Source organism: Acyrthosiphon pisum, chromosome X (assembly GCF_005508785.2).
Source record: "Acyrthosiphon pisum isolate AL4f chromosome X, pea_aphid_22Mar2018_4r6ur, whole genome shotgun sequence".
Lineage (NCBI taxonomy): Eukaryota > Metazoa > Arthropoda > Insecta > Hemiptera > Aphididae > Acyrthosiphon > Acyrthosiphon pisum.
This window is the reverse complement of record NC_042493.1, coordinates 116,008,130-116,026,087: the sequence shown is the minus strand read 5'-3', so window position 1 is coordinate 116,026,087 and position 17,958 is coordinate 116,008,130. Positions and strand designations below refer to the sequence as shown.

The 17,958-nt window shown below is 36.4% G+C and overlaps 1 protein-coding gene across 6 annotated transcripts in view; it reads left to right on the top strand.

The window, feature by feature from the left end:
* Positions 1 to 823: 823 nt before the first annotated feature.
* LOC100166820 (neural-cadherin) overlaps positions 824 to 17,958 on the top strand; it is a 215,287-nt gene continuing 198,152 nt past the window's right edge. For 3 of the 6 annotated variants that reach the window (XM_029492452.1, XM_029492442.1, XM_029492446.1), the window contains exon 1: positions 824 to 1,393. The gene's annotated coding sequence lies outside the window, so the exon portion shown is untranslated. Of the gene's footprint in view, positions 1,394 to 10,132; positions 10,157 to 17,958 lie in introns of those variants that run through there. The other 3 variants (XM_029492439.1, XM_029492433.1, XM_029492436.1) reach the window with 2 other exon arrangements.

The window sequence follows — 17,958 nt, the reverse complement described above, 5'->3', positions numbered from 1 at the left end:
TGCTATCAACCCTAAGAATTTTACCTATATGTTATTGGTAGGTAGACTCGCTGTGTATGCTTCACTTTTACGTAATATAAAATTCCGTGGCAAGAACATGTCTGGCAATTTTTTTTTGAAAATACCGGAAAAACTTGATATTATAATATTATTTAGTGTTCTTTTGGGCCGCCAAAATCATCTCCATCTTAGCCCAACAAATTGCAGTACACCTCTGGGCCCACGGGACGATTCCGCGACGACGACGTTCAGAAAACCGAAAGCGTCCTCACAATAATAATAATAATAATAATAATATTACCGTTGCGCGCCTAGGCCGGTCAGCCGGTACGCGACGCCGCCGCCGGGCAGGTTACGCGGGCGCACCGACACCGCGGCGGTGCGGTGTTTCGGTGTAACCGCGCCGGCCAACCGCCGCACCGCGATCGCGCGCGTCCTCCGCACCGGTGCGGGCGGACTCGCCGGGTCATCTCCGCCGCGGTCTGGTTCACGGTTTAGACCGCGCGCGCCCGGGGCGGCGGCGGCGGCAACGACACTACGACTCACGCACACACACACACACACACACACGCATAGCACCAACAACAACAACAACAACAACCGCGCCGGCGGTGATCTCTCGCGCTCGTTCCGCGCCGCCGCCGCCCCCGCGCGCACGCCGGCCCGACGATCCGTCCGGACGGTCCGCCGAGTGCGCGTGCGCGCGCGCGCTCGGCGTTCGTGCGCGGTCGGCCGCCGTCGTCCGGCGGGCGAAGAGGATGCGGCGCGCGAGGCTATCGACGTTTCGGGGCACCGCGCGCGTATTACACCGCGAACAGTGCGCGACCGTACCACGGACCCCGAATCCGCCGCCGCCAGTCTTGCGTGTGCCGTGTGTCCGTGTGCGCGTACGCCGTCCGCCCGCCGTGGTATACGCACAGTATCCGCGTCCGCGCGCCGTCCAAAGAGATTGCACGCACACACGTACACGCCGTGCTGTACACGCGCGCGCCCGTCCGGACGAACCGTCGTGCAGACGCCAAGCGACACCGTCGCGCACGTATAATATCGTACACAGGCACACACACGCGCGCGCGCTCTCACCCCCGGTCGATCTCGCCCGTTTTACGCCCTCGGCGCGGGGCGGCGCTTTCCGGAGCGCACCGGCACCGTCGACGACGACGACGACGACGACACCACAGCGCCAGCACAGACCATGTGGATCGCCCGCTGACCGCACAGGTATTGCACCGTCGTCCGTCTACCATTACGTCGCGTATCGTCTCCCGACGCGCACCGCACGCGTTTCGCCCGATATAATATTATAACGGTCACGTTATTATCGTCGTTATCGGCCGCTGACCGCAAGATGTAGGCGCAAGTCCACCAGAGGATCGACACGCTGCCGCAGCAGGTGAGACACTCGGCGCGATATAGCTCTGCGCGCACGTACCGCGCGACATCAGGTATCGGGCACATTTTTGTCCGTCGCCGGGTTCTGTACCGCGGTATAATGCCTGTCCGTCACGTGGTACCTATACAATAAAATATGGTTATAATAATATTGAAAGCTATAATATGTATTGTTATGGGTGTGATTTTTCTACTCTGTCGATTCATTTCCCTATTAGGTACCTAGTGCGAACACGAGAGATAGGACCGCGCATATACCCAGGTAGATAATGATTATGTTACCGGCAGTCGCCCGGGTGCTTCCGACGAACGAATAAAATATATTGTCTTCGGCTGCAGATGGTCGTCGGACAGAGCGCCATCGCCTACGCCGCATTCTTCCCGCCGACTTGATATTAATATTATTATTATATTATTATTATTCACTATATCGAAGTGACCCGTCGCGTGTTTCGATCTAATGCGTTTTATACTCACTTATTGGTCTTGACCGGTCTCCCGCAGAACGTATATTTTTTTTCGTTTTGGGTTTCGGCGCCGCCCGCGGTAGTTGGTCGATTATAATATTATTATAATGTTCGGTGTGTTATGTAGGGTAAAAGTATTCTCTCGAGTACTCAAACACGCGTGTTTTAAAATATATTTTTGAAAAAAGTACCTCCAACAAATTATTTTCAAAATTGTTCTCGAATATAGACGCAATCTGAATTTAAAATCAAATACAAATTTTCAAACACTTTAATGACATTGTTTTTGGTCTATACTTTCTATTTTGATCGCATAAAATGACAAATATACCGCAATATACCCATATACGCTATATTTTAAAATCGACGTAAAAAACGAAAATCGGTTGAAAACGTTGACTTATATTTAACTTATCTAAGTTTAAAAAAATATTTTATACAAAATTTGAAAGTGTTTACCTCGCGGTGTGTACCGAATTTGAGAAAACGTCTCCTCGCGGCAACACACTCGTTATATTCACGGCCGATGTCGAAGAACACATTTTTCGTCAACGATATTAACTGATTATGTCTATTTGGAGAGGCCTTCCGCCTATATTCGTCGTGTGTTTAGTACCCAGATACTATAATATATGATATAGATACCTGTATTTTGGTAGATATCGCTTGTAACCGCGCGATATCATATAGACGAGTCCCACCAGCGTTTCGTTTGGGCCGCGACTTTGTATAAGTCGTCGACGAGTCGCGTACGACTTTTCGACGAGTCGCGTGTATACTATATTATTACAATATCTGCTACGATCGCGATTTCAAACGTAGGTACATACAGTCAATAACGTAATGATAAACATTTTTAAATTATTGTTCATAATATGTTCGTACGTAGGATATAATATATATAGTCATTACTGCGATACTGTATAAATAATGTATCACGACATGTCATATTATTATAGTATGTTTCGAGGGACCTATAGAAAATTGTTCGTAACAGTATAAATATATAATATACCGTATGACCTTCGAGAGCGTAAACCAACAGAGTTCGTCAGGGAAAACTTAAATCAACACGCACTGTGTATACAGTGCTGCAGATTATCGTTATTCGCTTTCGTTGGATACCAATAGGACGTGTAAGACCGCGAAATATCGAAATATGTGTCACGCGGATCAGCGGAGTTTGTTTTTGAAAAAAATCTGAAATTTTCCTTTTCACACGGAGAGTTTTCCGCCGCACTAGTATAGTATATAGTATCATGTGGTTCGACGTGTGACTATATATATAGCGTCTTACTATATAAGCTTTCCTCCGAGGCGCTTTTCGTTTTTTAAACTCTCTTGGGTATGAGTAAACAAGAGTCTTGACGTTTCGCAGCAGTCGTCACATAATATGCGCAGACAGAGCCGTCGTGACTTACACGCCAATTACATTATTGCCGACGACGTGTCGTCCAAACTTATACGTCTTAATAGACGCGATAATTAATTTCCATGCTCGATAGAACTCGATAGTCTTCGTGTGCATTTTCATGGCGAGATAAGCTCTTCAAAACCAAATTCGTTTCTCGTCGCTATACGAGTGCGGTTTGGTCGAAAAAACTTCTCGAGGGGACCTACAAAACATACGTTTAAACGGCGTTATTCATTGCAGTCGTATCGAGCGCTTCGTCATATTGTATGCGCCGGGGTGACTGCGAGGCAAAGGGTTGTTCACCCCAAAAAAACACTCGCCCCCGATTTTTTTCGTTTCATTCAAATCCCGATTTTTGGAAATTTTAAACGTACCGCTCGGGGATATAGTGTCCCGTACAAACTCCTGCGGAATATGGTGTTGACATAAATGACATTTTGCTCTTAACAGTCAACCAGTTAAATGTCTAGACTGCATTATACTATATTCAAACTGAATTTTCGTTGTTTATTCATTTTAAATTTCCACCATAGTTATTTAAACTATGCGAAGCTTTAATAATATACTACGTGTTCACTCGGACGCACGACTTAACCATTACAACTTGCGTAGCATAAATTAAATCTAAATAATATGAATCATTTAGATTCGTAGAAGGTTGTTGTTAACGTGACACCTTTTAATGCAAACAAATATCAATATTTACTATAATATGAATTCTGATTGTTGTCACGATAATTAATGTTTTTGGATTAACACTTTTAGAGAGTTATTTTGAACTCGTTGGCCACTGACTTCAACTATCGGCCCGATGACACTGGACTTTCAGTGATCATGACTACAAAATGTCTATGTGTGTGTTTATAAAATGCATTTCCTGAACTGCGGTTTAGCAGCTATGTTATTACATAATCATATTAATATGTTTCAACTGCAAGTCGATAATAGTGTTCTCATGAAAACCGTCTTACAAAAACGTATAAAATGGATATAATATTGCAGAGTCCTGCAGTGCGTTGTTATCATTAATTTATTTCCGAATCGCTGCACTGAGAATCGCATAACTATCTCCTAAGTCCTGACCAGCCGAGCATGTCCTTACAATATGTTTTTCTTTATACTCGCGAGACTTCGAAGTATTGTTCAATATTTTTTATCATCTCAAAGTTAATAATAATATGATACTTCACTCACAACGGATACATAGCCTAATAATAGTATATCGAATTATTGTAATAATATTATACCGGAATAGACGACGCATTGATTTCTTCTTGGCGAGTAAAGTCGAATGCACACTGCACATTTTACCCGGTTTTGAGATCAAGTCTATGAATTTTATTACAAAAAAGTACCCTCTTTTGACTCAAGATTTAACCCACCTTTTGCAATACCTCGTTCTAAAAACAACTACCTCACTTATAATAGTCTTGCAATGAAATTTCTAATTTTGTTTTGTATTTATAATATTTTAATATAGACGTTTAATTTGTTCTCAGTTATTTCAACTGTTCTCTTCGTGTGTTAATTTAACGATAATTTTAGTCTTTCAACACTCACCCTTTGGTTTGTTACATATATTTATTCACAGCAGTTTTTATTTGATTCGACGTTTATGCTCTAGTCAAAGATAAATTCGTCCGAACGGTATGATGAGAATATATATACACCTCTGTCTCGGTTTTTACCCACAATTTTCTCGTCGGTTTCTTTTTCCAAATCGAAAACCACAGCCTTCGTGAAAAATCTGTTTTTCAGTTTGCCAGCAGCGCACACCTCTATAGTAATTGTCGTTATTAATCGTTCGAGCAAATCCGTTCACAGACGTTTTGAGATGACTACGCGCGCGCCTAACTTCCCAATGATACCATACCGTAATATATCGTGTCGGCACCTATATAATAATATATTATATGGTCTCACGATATATTAACACGTCGTTAATCAGTCATCACAAACCCGATGTTTGCCCGTAACAATATCCCGGCACTGTAATAACATTTCCTCCGAGCAAATTAGACATTTGTATACGATTATAATAATATTACGCCTCTCGGCGATCAATCATTATCGTAAACACATTAATTATTACTGCAACACGCGCGTACACCTATTGCATATTCGAATTATTTCAATCGGCGATGGCCGCCCTAAGCGTTTCCCCCGAAATTAAAAATTTTGAACCGCATCGCGGCATTTATACATAAACATAATATTATTATTCATTATTATTATAGGTGTCTGTCTGCGTCTGAACTAAAACGATAATAATTTTACGTATAGTTATACCATCGCAATGACGTTAGATGTAGAGTGTTTTTTTTTTTTTTTTTACTTCATTTTGTACCCACAGGTACCTATAGTGTCATACGCCGCAGTACGAGAGGCATGTCGGACGAGTAATATTGTAAAGTGGTTGCGGCGTCATGTTATTACATATTATTGGTACCCACTTACAGGCACTTACACTTACCTACACGACCTTACGAGAAATAAATCATCCTACTCGCGGCGTCCTCCCGGAAATCAAACCGAATCGAACACCGATATACGTCGAACGAATCGAAAGCAGCAGCTCCGACGCGGATTATATGGGTGCGGGCGTACGCAGCAGGTACTCGGAGAATTTATATATTTCTTTTTATCCCTCTCGCATGTAATAATGTCGTTATACTTGACTTTGATGGCTGCGGCGTCTATATATCATGTACCTACACAATACAATACAATATATATATATCTAGTCTAAAAGTCGCGGCAGATTTGATTTGCTCTCGACGTGCAATAAGAGACGGAGACGACTGCGAGTCATCCTCGTATAGGTATTTTACGTATTTCGTCTCGACGATATTATTTCACCGAGACGTCTCGCACGAGTCGAGTGGTGCTGCAAACCAAACCGACGAATGAGGTTTTTTTTTTTTTTTTGGTGTTTTCGCCCGAGAACGACACTTTCAACTCGTCGCGAATTTAGTTCAAAATTTCAGGACCACTGTGCGCAGCGATAAACCCGCGCTAACGAGTTCGTGCTATATTCTGCAGGTCGTGCCCGGTACATTTTTTCTGGTTACGCGGGTCGTGCCACCAGCTATATTATAAGAAGCAGCCCGCGAGTTCGCTCAGGCTGTGTTTTTTTCCGATTCGATAAGATATTATGCGTCCGTTTTACGCGGGAATAAAATATTATGTCGTCTCGTCCTATTATTGACGACGATTGCCCGATATTAATTTTTAAAAATTTTAATTTTAATGCTTTCAAAAATCGACTTGTATCCGCCGGACACAATTATAATAGTCGTCGACTGCTAACCACGTCACCGAACATTATCTGCGTTTTCCTTCGAATTGTTGTAAACGCTATATATTTATGCACTCTATAAACACGTCATATCGACGCTTTTAATCCGTCGCAAATTGACCGTCTCGGTTACAAATTCCAGGACCACTATAATAATACAGGAATAAAATCGAGCTCAGAAGTTCGGGTCTTTTGTTCGGGTAACACGAGTCGTGTGCCGATAAATTCAATCGGATAAACGTTTATTACGACGTGTCCTTTACGATATTTTACGCGAGAATAAAATACGTCGTTTCGTCCTATTATTTACGATAATTGCTTAGTATAAATTATATCAAAGATTTAAACGAAAAAGTTTTCAAAACTCGACTGGTCTTCGCTGGACACAATTATAATAGGTACTCGTCGATTGCTAACCACGACACCGATGTAGTGTAATACCTTCGTATCGTCGTAATGCACTCTGAACACGTCATATCGACGCTTTAAATCCGTCGCAAATTTACCGCCTCGGTTACGAATTTCAGGACCGCTATATAATAAATACAGGAATAAAATTGCGCGCACGAGTTCGTGTCCCTCACGCAGTTTTGTTCGGGTCACACGAGTCGTGTGCCGATAAATTCAATCGGATAAATTTATATATATTATGACGACGTGTCCTTTACAATATTTTACGCGAGAATAAAACAGTAATAATGACTGTAAAAAATTTAAACGAAAAACGTGAAAATCGACTTACAAATTTCATTTTACGCGGCGTGTCCTACCTATATTGTACGTATAATATTATATTGTTATATCATTTCGTTCGGTGCGCGTTTAACATTGCTCTTCGATTTTCTTCTCGTTAGGTACCGTCTATCTGTTTTCGAGGTTCGGTTCAATAGGCAGCGTACGGTGTAGTACGCGAGGACTATATATATATATATAACACGACTATACGGCATCACACTCGCATTGTTCGCTGGTCTGGAGTCTGCAGTGACCTGACGAGGAGCGGCCAATTTATTTTATTTTTTGTATACTTATACTTATACTTGTGTGCTTTCCGCCGCCTCTGCGCAGCGTTCTCGCCGTTACCTACCTACGTGCCATTACTTTTTTACGTACAGACCATAATATTATATTATAATTGTACACTCGCAGTGCAGCGACAGCCCGCGAGGCGGCGGAGGCTCGTTAGAGTCGTTCGTGTCGTATACATAATATAATAATATTATACGATGATATATTTTCGTGTAGACATAATAATTCCTCGTCAGCAACGCGTGTTGGCCGGCCACGTACACATCGGCTCTACACAATATTATAAATACGTTTAAACAGTATATAATATTATGTATTATATTTTCAGGACGCGTCGCGAGTTGTATATATATCGCATTATATTATTATACACACGCGTCGCCGTCGTGTATCATAATATATTATTATTAAATATTTTTATTTTTTTTAAAGTTCAAATCGTTGTTTTTCGACATACTCGTAATAACAATAACATAACGACCACGTTTTTGAAAGGTTTCGAGTGCGTTTCGCCATTTTGGTTTTTCCCGTACTGCAGCAGCAGCAGCAGCAGCGAAGGGTGCGCACCGGGCAAAGTTCAATATAGCGAACGAAATACGTTTTCTTCTACGACGTACGCCGCCACAGCGTATGTTATATTATAATAATTGTATTACGGTGGAAGAAACAGAAAAGCGCCAGACCCGAATGCGCGTTCGAGACTTCCTCCCTCTCTCTCTCTCTCTCTCTCTCTGGGAAAAAAAAATCCACCCCTAGTACACATATACGCGTAAATTGGCCCCGCTTTGCCAATTAAAGGAGCCGCAATGTTGCGGCGGGTTGTTTCGTTTCATCGTCGCCGCTATTTTATTGTTTTGTGCGTGGAAATTAGTCGGATCGTAAGGACGGCGAGTGAAATGTGTGTAAGACAAAGTCGTCGTTTAGGCCGTTCAGAGTGTATACGCACAATGGCGTAAGTAGTGCTTCTGTTGTCCGCGTGTACGATATAATGACAAGACGTAGTCGCAATGAGCGTATTATTAAATTTTCATGTTCGAGTTTTTCAACAAAGTTCGACACTTTATACCATAGTGAGTATGATAATTTCGAGTTCGCCACGATAATTTATACCACCGAAAATACACCGACATACATATATATATTATATATATGCGTACAATAATTACACGGAAACGCTATTTTCCATTGAAATTACTTTTCACCGTGGAAATAATTCACGTTATTTTATATAAGGGTCGATCGCGCTATCTTTTGTGTTTCTATTAGAATAATAGCGTTTTAAAGTTCATACGAAAAACTTGCAAAAAAAACTCTTCCCCCAATATGATAAGTGCAGGCGCTGACCTCTTAAGAACACAACGGAAAAAAAGTCGGTTTCTCGCGAGAAATATTAAATTTAATAAATAAATGCTGCATATTCCGCTGTCGTTTAAATATCAACCGAAATCTTATATAGGTTTTTGATAAAAAAAAAAAAAACACGTAATTTTGCTATCAAGAATAATAAGTACACAGCTGTGTAGACCTAATAATAACAATTAATAATATTATATATAGTAATAATTATTGTTCGCAGATTGTTTCGCGTATAGTTTGCACATTTTTGTCCGATACGATAATATTATAATAATATTATTGTCATGTACGCGATACGTCGTAAGATAGGTACTATCTACCAAGGCTGGGCAAGTTAATGATTTTTTTTTTTAACTCAGTTAAGTTGATTTAACTATAGGTTAACTCAACTAAAAGTTATTACACACTTTTCGTTAAATTTTTATGAAGTTAAAAAAAGTTGATTTGTTTATGCAACGCCAGCGTACTTTTTCCAACCCAAAACTAAATTATAGACTATAGTGTTTATACTTCATACAGTTTTTCCATAAAAGTTAGATTCGAATGATATGCGTTTTTTATTTTAAACAATTCACGGTAAATTTTTTTTGACATGTAAACGAAATAGACTGAAACAGTGAAATATGATTAAATTAAATTAAAGATAAACTGACTTGACTTGCTTCTCAAAATGAAAAATTGATTCGTTAACTTCGAGTCGATTAAAAAAGATATTTAGTAAGTTAAAAGTTAAGTCGATGAAGAGCCAAAAGTAACTAGTTAAGTTAAAACGTTAATATTAAATTTACTCTCTAACTCGTCAATTCCCAGCCTTGCTATCTACCATTTATTTGGGTACCAGCTAGATATATTATTTTTATTATTATTTCTAGTATATTAATATTATTATTGTGTTTTTTTAAATCCTCAAAAAAAAAAAAAAAAAACAAAAAACGGTTTTTGTGTAACTATTTGAACGGATTACATTTTGATTGCTAGAATTTACATGTGTTAGCCTGCAATCATTATGAATCATTGAACCGGACCGCGGTTCAGTGTTATAAATCCACTTTATATAATATATTATCGTATAATGGTATATTGTTTTGTAATTTTTTTTTTTTTTTTGTTTGCTTTGTGCGTTGACGATTCAGTTGCTTATATTATACTATATATTATCATATAGAAGTTGGAATCATATTGTGTGTTTACGCCGCTGTGGTAAGTTTGAATTATTATTTGTAAATATAAAATAATGCATGCAATAACAAACAATGGGTGGGCATCTCGAACAATGATAATAATAATAATATTACATACTTACTTAAAATTAATAACGCGAGTTTTTGGCCACTTTATATGATATGATATAATAACGTATTGTATTGGTACTTGCCGAAAGTACGATATTGTTGTAGGACGTCATAATACACAGTTTGGTTTTTCAAAAACGGCACCAAAAAACGTTTTTTGATTTTCAACATTATTAGTTCACTAAAAATATGATTGGTATATGTACAATGACGTGAGTTAGGTAACCTGCTTAACCTTCCATATTCTAAAAAACTTATTTTACCAGTAATTGAAACAATATATGCAGTTATGGTCCGATATTTTTTTTTAGTCTTTCGGCGTTGACATAGTTTTGAAAACCATTTGAATACGTCATAACTATAAGTGTTGAAAATAATATTTATTTCATTCAATGATTATTTCTCGAGCCCTTTTTAATATAGGTAATATTGTCTATTAAAATGATTAATTTTCTTAGATATTTAACACTTTGTATCTACCAACGGAACGACCTAATTAACTTTCGTCCCAATCAATATTTTTTTGTTTTAATAATTTGAAGACGCTCGCGCTATACAAGTACAGAGAATAACTTTTACGTTTTTAGTTTTGAGTACTGAAAAAATACAACATTTTAAGTATTATTTTGATCTAAATTATTTTTGAAAAATTCGAATGCATATTTTGTGAATCTGTTTTTTAGGAAAAATATCGATTGTAAAAACGTTATTACCTGTTTAAGTCTTGTAGTTTATTTTTTTTTTACAATTTTTCGAAATCTCATTATTGTTATTAAGTAGAGTTGATCCAGTCGTAACAAACGTTTTAAATATTTTATGAGAATTTTCAAATATTGTTACTTATTAAAATAATCTTAATGTTTGTTTAATAAAAAAGTATGCGTCCGTTCTTTGGGATCCGTACACAACAACTGACTCCTCACATCTAGAACAAGTCCATTGGCGTTTCTTATCATCTGCCGCCAATATTTTAGGAATACAGCACATTAAGCATGATTACCTTCCTGTCGCTAAAAAGCTTGGATTGATTTCCTTGGTTGATAGACGTATGACAGCTAATCTGAAGTTTTTGAGTAAGCTAATTAATGGTTATATTGATGCTCCCTCCTTACTCCTCCAAGTTAACTTTAGAGTTCCCCCTCGTTCATCTAGATCAAGTTTTCCTTTTGTAATTCCTTTCCATCATACTAACTATGGTAAGAACAACCCAATTGATCGAACGATGCGTTTGGCCAATGAGCACCCTACCTTATTTAGTTTATAATACAGAATATTCATTATGTGTTTTGTTAACTAATAATTACTTTATGTCGTCAAAATGTTGTGTTATTTAAGTTATATTAATCGATATTTGTAATTACTTTCTTGTACCATGTATTATTTTTCAAATGTATGTAAAATATAATATTTGGGCCTTGTGCCCGTTATATAACAATAAATATAAATAAATATAAATAAATAAGTTATTACTTTTCAAATATTAACGAGTCTATTACTTCAAAAAACATTTTGATATTTGAAAAAATCATCAAAACCACTCGACTTCGATAAACTTTATTGAAATCTATAGAGTTTTCTACAAACTAGATTTACGAAATTGCCCAAGTTGGCCAAGTATTTTGAATATTTTAGTTAAAAATTAATTGAAGTTAATTCAATTAGTTATTTAATCGGTCGGGTGCTTCACACCCCATGATATGGTGTATGCGTCATAATATGATGTACACTATACAGTTGTACGGTATTGAATATTTGTATTTTATTTCGAAATTTCTCAAATCATAACATCGCATCCGTTATCCGCTTTTGGGGAGTAAATGCAGTAACGTCGTGCAGGACTCTACGCTGAAAAACGTACACGAGGCGACGCGTTATTTAACCGATAAAAAAAAAATTCAAAAAATACGCACATGCGAGCACATATGGTTTCAAGACGTTCTACTCGCGTGTGTGTTGATTCAGCGATCCGAACCATAAGGACTCCAAACATTCCCCAGACGTGGTTATTGTCCCCTTCTGGATCTTAACCGCCGCCGCCACCGTCGTGTTCGGTGTATGATTTTAAAGTAATAATTTGTCGGAGTTTCATACATCTTGCCGCTACGCCTCGTATATGCCCACAGAGTGATTCGCAGTGCATTTTCTCCGACAATTCAGTTGTTTAAAACTAATACCTATATATATACTTGGAGACCGTATATTTTCAAATTCGTAAGATTATATTTTAGTCGTACTGCAGGTTAAGGACCGCCCCGCGGTGATGTCAACTTTTGTTTTTCAAAAGAGTACTGCACCAATCGCCCTGCGTTCAATACTTACTGTAAATTATTCACTAAATGTCCATGGTGGAAATGGAGTCAGAAATTTCAGTCATTAGTCCGTTGACATGAATGATTTTTGAAAATGCCCCAAGTATGATAAATACTAGTTCCGATATTACGTCTACTAGGTGTAAAACCATTTTTAAGGACTATAATTATCCTTATGCACAAACGTTTTAGTAATCGAGAGACTATATTATAATAGTTGGTATTTTGAATTGGGCAAATCGAAATTTTCAAAAGATGTACTTACTTAATTGTTTAGGGGGGCTCTCAAAAACAGAAGTTTATATCGCCACAGCTGGACACTCTTTGAGTAGAACGAAAAAAATCGATAATTTGAAAATATGGGCTACGAGTTTATATTTAAAAATTCCAAAAACCATAATTCGAGTAAATTCGTCATTGTAGAGGCGAAAACGTCGGTGAGCACGCTCAGCGAATCACTCTGTATAACACTCGACGCACGTGCATCAATGTGTACTCACAGTTTATCGATTTTTCCCGAGCGCGAAGAAAACACATAATTCTCCGGCACCTATCTTCGTAATGATATATTTTGTAGTATACCATTAAATTATATTATCGTGTCGACGTAAATATTTTCTCATTTCGATTTCACAAATCACAATACATGGTAATTATTTTATATCAATTTATGGAATCGCTTCAGACGTTACACACGTGAGCTATAGCTGGTACATGACAAGTCTTACACAACCGTATAATAATAATAATAATAATAATAATTGAATCCAGCACGAGCGTTGGGTTTTAATTAAAACGTGTTAAATCAAAGTATCTCGGAATATTATTACGGCAACACTCGTCATATTCGCTCCTGGATATTATTATTATCAACTACCTATTGTTTAACCTATTTTCGACCGATAATATTCGCAAATATTCACAATCGACTGCAGTCGTGTGCGCCGATCGTAATTATTATTGTGTATATAGGTACCTACCATACATTAATAATTGTTATACGCACCGTATGTACTAACCTAACCTAACCTATATACCGCCGTAATTATAATATTAAACAGGACCAGTCATTATAAATTATTACTATATTCCGTTCTTTCTAGTTTTTCTAAGTACAAAATTATAATTTCAAATCGGCTCGAATATACCGCTACCCGGGTACACGGTAATAATAATACCGTACACACAGCCGGGTATGTAATTTGTAACGTTTCTTCAAAACTATGTAATAATGTATGTAATAAAAATTGGCCACGTCGCCGTCGTCATAATGGTTAATTCCCGTGGAAGTCATATACAGTAACACAGTCGTTTGCCAAAATGAAAAATTAATTGCGTTTGAAGAACAATTAATATTATATTGTGTAGGTACTCACCGCTAAATATAACGATATCAGAACAATGGCGGTTTTGCAGCGCGGACATTGTCGGTAAATTATCAAAATAATATAACTGTCTTATAGGAATAATACCGACTTGAAAGTGCAGTCACCGTGGTGTCTGCGAATCGCTATGCACACCCACCTACAAATCATTATTATTTTTGATATATTTACGACACAACATTTTGGCGTACATTTGATTTTTTCCTTCATCGGATTGGGATCCGTTTTTCTATTAAAATGTTTTGACTTTTAACTTACACCTTCGGCCATTGTGTACAGTCTTGAAAAAGTTAATTTAAAAAGTTCTCGAGTGCAGATACGGATACTTGTTTTGAAAACGAAATTTAAAATATGAGCATTCGAATAGGTACCTGTATAATATACTCGGTAAGAAAAGTATTCGAGAACGAATACAAATATTTTATAAAAAAAAAAAAAGATAATCATTTCAATCGACTGAACAAATTTTTATGTAAAATCGTATAGAGCATATTTTTACATCGTATGATTCGGTGTAACTATAAACTGCTTATTAGTTTTTTTTTACATAACTATTTTGATTTTAGAATTGAGAATAAATCAAAAATATATTTCAATAAATTCTTGAATTTTATTTTTTCGTTTTATGTGACCATAATAATTATAATAGTACTTATAAATGCATAGGCTAAAAAGAACAAATATTTTAAAATTAGTATGTTTGATATTGAATACAGATAAGTACATTGGGAAAGTATTAATTTAAATGAGCTTTTTTCTAAAAAATATCTACCTACCTAAAATCCGTATTTGAGTACTCAAAAAATAATTTGAATACTTTTACTCGAATACTTTAAAGGTACCTAATAAAATTTTTTTATGGTCAACATTTTTTAATGATAATCAATCGTATGTGAATATAATCTACGCGTGGCTCGTCACTATCGACCAAATAGGTACTTTTTTTATAAAAAAAAATATATATTCTTTGAATCGTTAAAAATTAATAAGTACGTTAAACCGCATACCACGGATACCATCGCGGTTATCCCACCCTCCATTTCATATTATATTTAATTACAATTAATTTATAATTTTATCATCGGTCCCCCACTATAATATTATAAATAGGCATGCACTAATAATACAGAAAATAAATCAATCAATGTCACAAATTTAAAGCAATTATCTATATATTTTGGTGAACGAATCTAATTATTCACAAAATTGATATTTAATTAAAACGCTATTATTGATTATAATATTTCTACTTATCATTATTATTATTAGTTTGTGCCTTTTATTGGTACAGTTTTTAATTCGATTAAACTGCGGCGGTATTATTGTTATTTTTCATACATCGGTGTATTAAAAAAGCGAAAACTATTTAGGTTTTCTAACGTCTGTATGTTTTTTAATCATAAAAAATATAAATAACGTTGTAAAAAATGGAATAAAAATACCCTCCTCCGGCGAAGAAGACGTTTGAAATATTTAAACATAGGTATAGCCAGTCGATGGGTGTATAGCTTAATGAACTGAATCACGCAAGACGTGCGTTTCTTAAAATTTTTTTTTCATAGGTTTATAAATGGATATTAGTTTTAGAAGTCTTGAAACAATGACCACGTTTTTACCGAGTCATACGGGGTTAGCTGGTAACTACAACTGTACCTGGGTATAATATTATTCTTCAGTACACCGCGTTTAACACAAATTTGCGTAAATCGTTATCAATAATAATACGCGCCTTCGGTATACATATAAGATACTTGGCTATTTTTTTTGCGTAATCTCGCAAGTCATTTAAAATTGTTTTTTTTTTTTTTTTTTTTAACAATTTCTTTCGTTTTATTCGCCGCGGTCGTGGTTCAATAAAATATACGTTAACGATGGTTCCCCGCCGACTGCAGCAAAACGCTGGCGTTCCCGCGTACCCACAATGCCTTTTTACATGTTCTTATCTTTTACACAGCTACAATGCTCCGCAAAAGTCATTACAATATTATTATTTATAATTTTATACGCAGAAAAGAATAATAAATTACACGAACGTAATAATATTCCGACAAAGATGACGCGTAATAATTATTGCGTCGTGGAAACGAGAGAAAGAGAGAAAAAGAAAACGACTTATTCAAATGAATTGAATTTGCATTTTTACAACGTTGTTAAATGCCGCGCACGATTTTGCACATTTTCGGTACCTCTGAATTCGAGAGCACAGGTATATAATATAATAATACTTGGTTAATTTACTCAACGCTCAAGTGCACGCATAATGCATAATAATAATAATATATAATATCTGTACAACTACCTGCTGCCCAAATCAGTCGTCATATATTATATATTATACGGCGCACTGATAACAACTACTGTTGATATACGTATACTTACTATCGAAATATTTTAATCCGACTTTTTCGTGTTTTGATCTGATAATACAGTATACCTATAATAATAACGGTGACTTGTGCAGGTTATATAGCATGTGACTCGGTGAGTTATGACTCCGTGACCTATATAATATTGTAATATCATGTTCCTAAATATAATATTGTTATTAATTACATTAAAAATGCGATCCGGCACACCCGATGCACAGGCAGGAGCTGTGCAGGTATATTCGTTTTTCGATATCTTTGTTGACACATGCAAGAATTTTGTGTTATGTGTTTAACGCGATCGATGATAACGGTTTATCATTCATTATTATTAATGTGCCGCCGTGATATATTATATTATTAATTTTGACAGCTATAATTGATTGGACGTGGCCGGTAGGTATATATATATATACCTAGGTGCAGATAATAATACGGGAACCGCATAATAAATCGCAAACTATTCTCGCGATTGCCTCTACCTACCTTTAAACTCGATCGGCGACGTCCGATATAGGTACTATAGGTATATAATATATTATACGTGACTGCTGCGACTTTTGAGTTTTTTTCGAGCATGATAATTATAGTTAACGATTGCGGGAGCGTTCCTAAATATGAAATATTTCACTCGAAATTTGTTTTCTTCTTTTTAACGCAGCATGATTATAGATGATTAGAAACGGTCATCAATCACGCACAGAAAATAACGACAACGAATGTTAGATACTTATCAATCGATGTTTACGCGATTTACTGTAATATTATATGTTAAATTAAGTTAAATTAAGTAAGATACAAATGGTATAGATATATCATATTATTTTCTTCCGTTTAATTTAGGTACAATTATTACAATAAAACAATAGCTGAGAGTATAATAATATAAACATAAAAAAAAACAGTAAAAATAAAACAAAATGGGTTGTTATATTGTTATAGTTTAAGTAAAAATCAATTAAATTCAATCAAATTAGGTTCACGTCATCGTTTACTGCGCAGTGCTCTTCAATGTTTGGGCTTAACCGTATTTTTACACCCTTTTTGTAATGTGAAAGGATTTACAATTTAATATATGAGACGAGGCTTTATTCAATACCAACTTGAGAAAAACACAGACTTGGCATAAACCTATTATATTATCGGTTAATTTATCACTATTATATCAGTTGGGTCCCTGTTGGCTATTATTTATTGATTATTTATTAGTATTCGATATCATAAACCAACTTCTTGAAATGTAGTCCTCTTGCAGCTGTTACTGTTTGTACTTTTAGAAATTATATAAGATTTAAAAATTTTTTTTTTTACGTAAATGAAATATTTCAAGAAAATAAATTTCATGACATTTCTAAACCCTACTTTCTATATGAACAGTAAGTGGCTTTACTTTTGGAATTTTTCTTTTGGAAGGAAACGGAATGTTCATATTTAAAAACTTACCTACCTATTATAGTTTTCTCGATAAACGAGCACATGTGAATTCAAACCACTTCAGTTGTAATGAATAAAACATTTATTTATTTTGAACGGTTTTGATGTTCAACATTACTAATTTACCAAAAATTTGAACAGTATACAATGACGCGATATACCTTAACCGTTCACATTATTGTATTGGTAGTAGCAATAAGTACGTTTGTTATAATC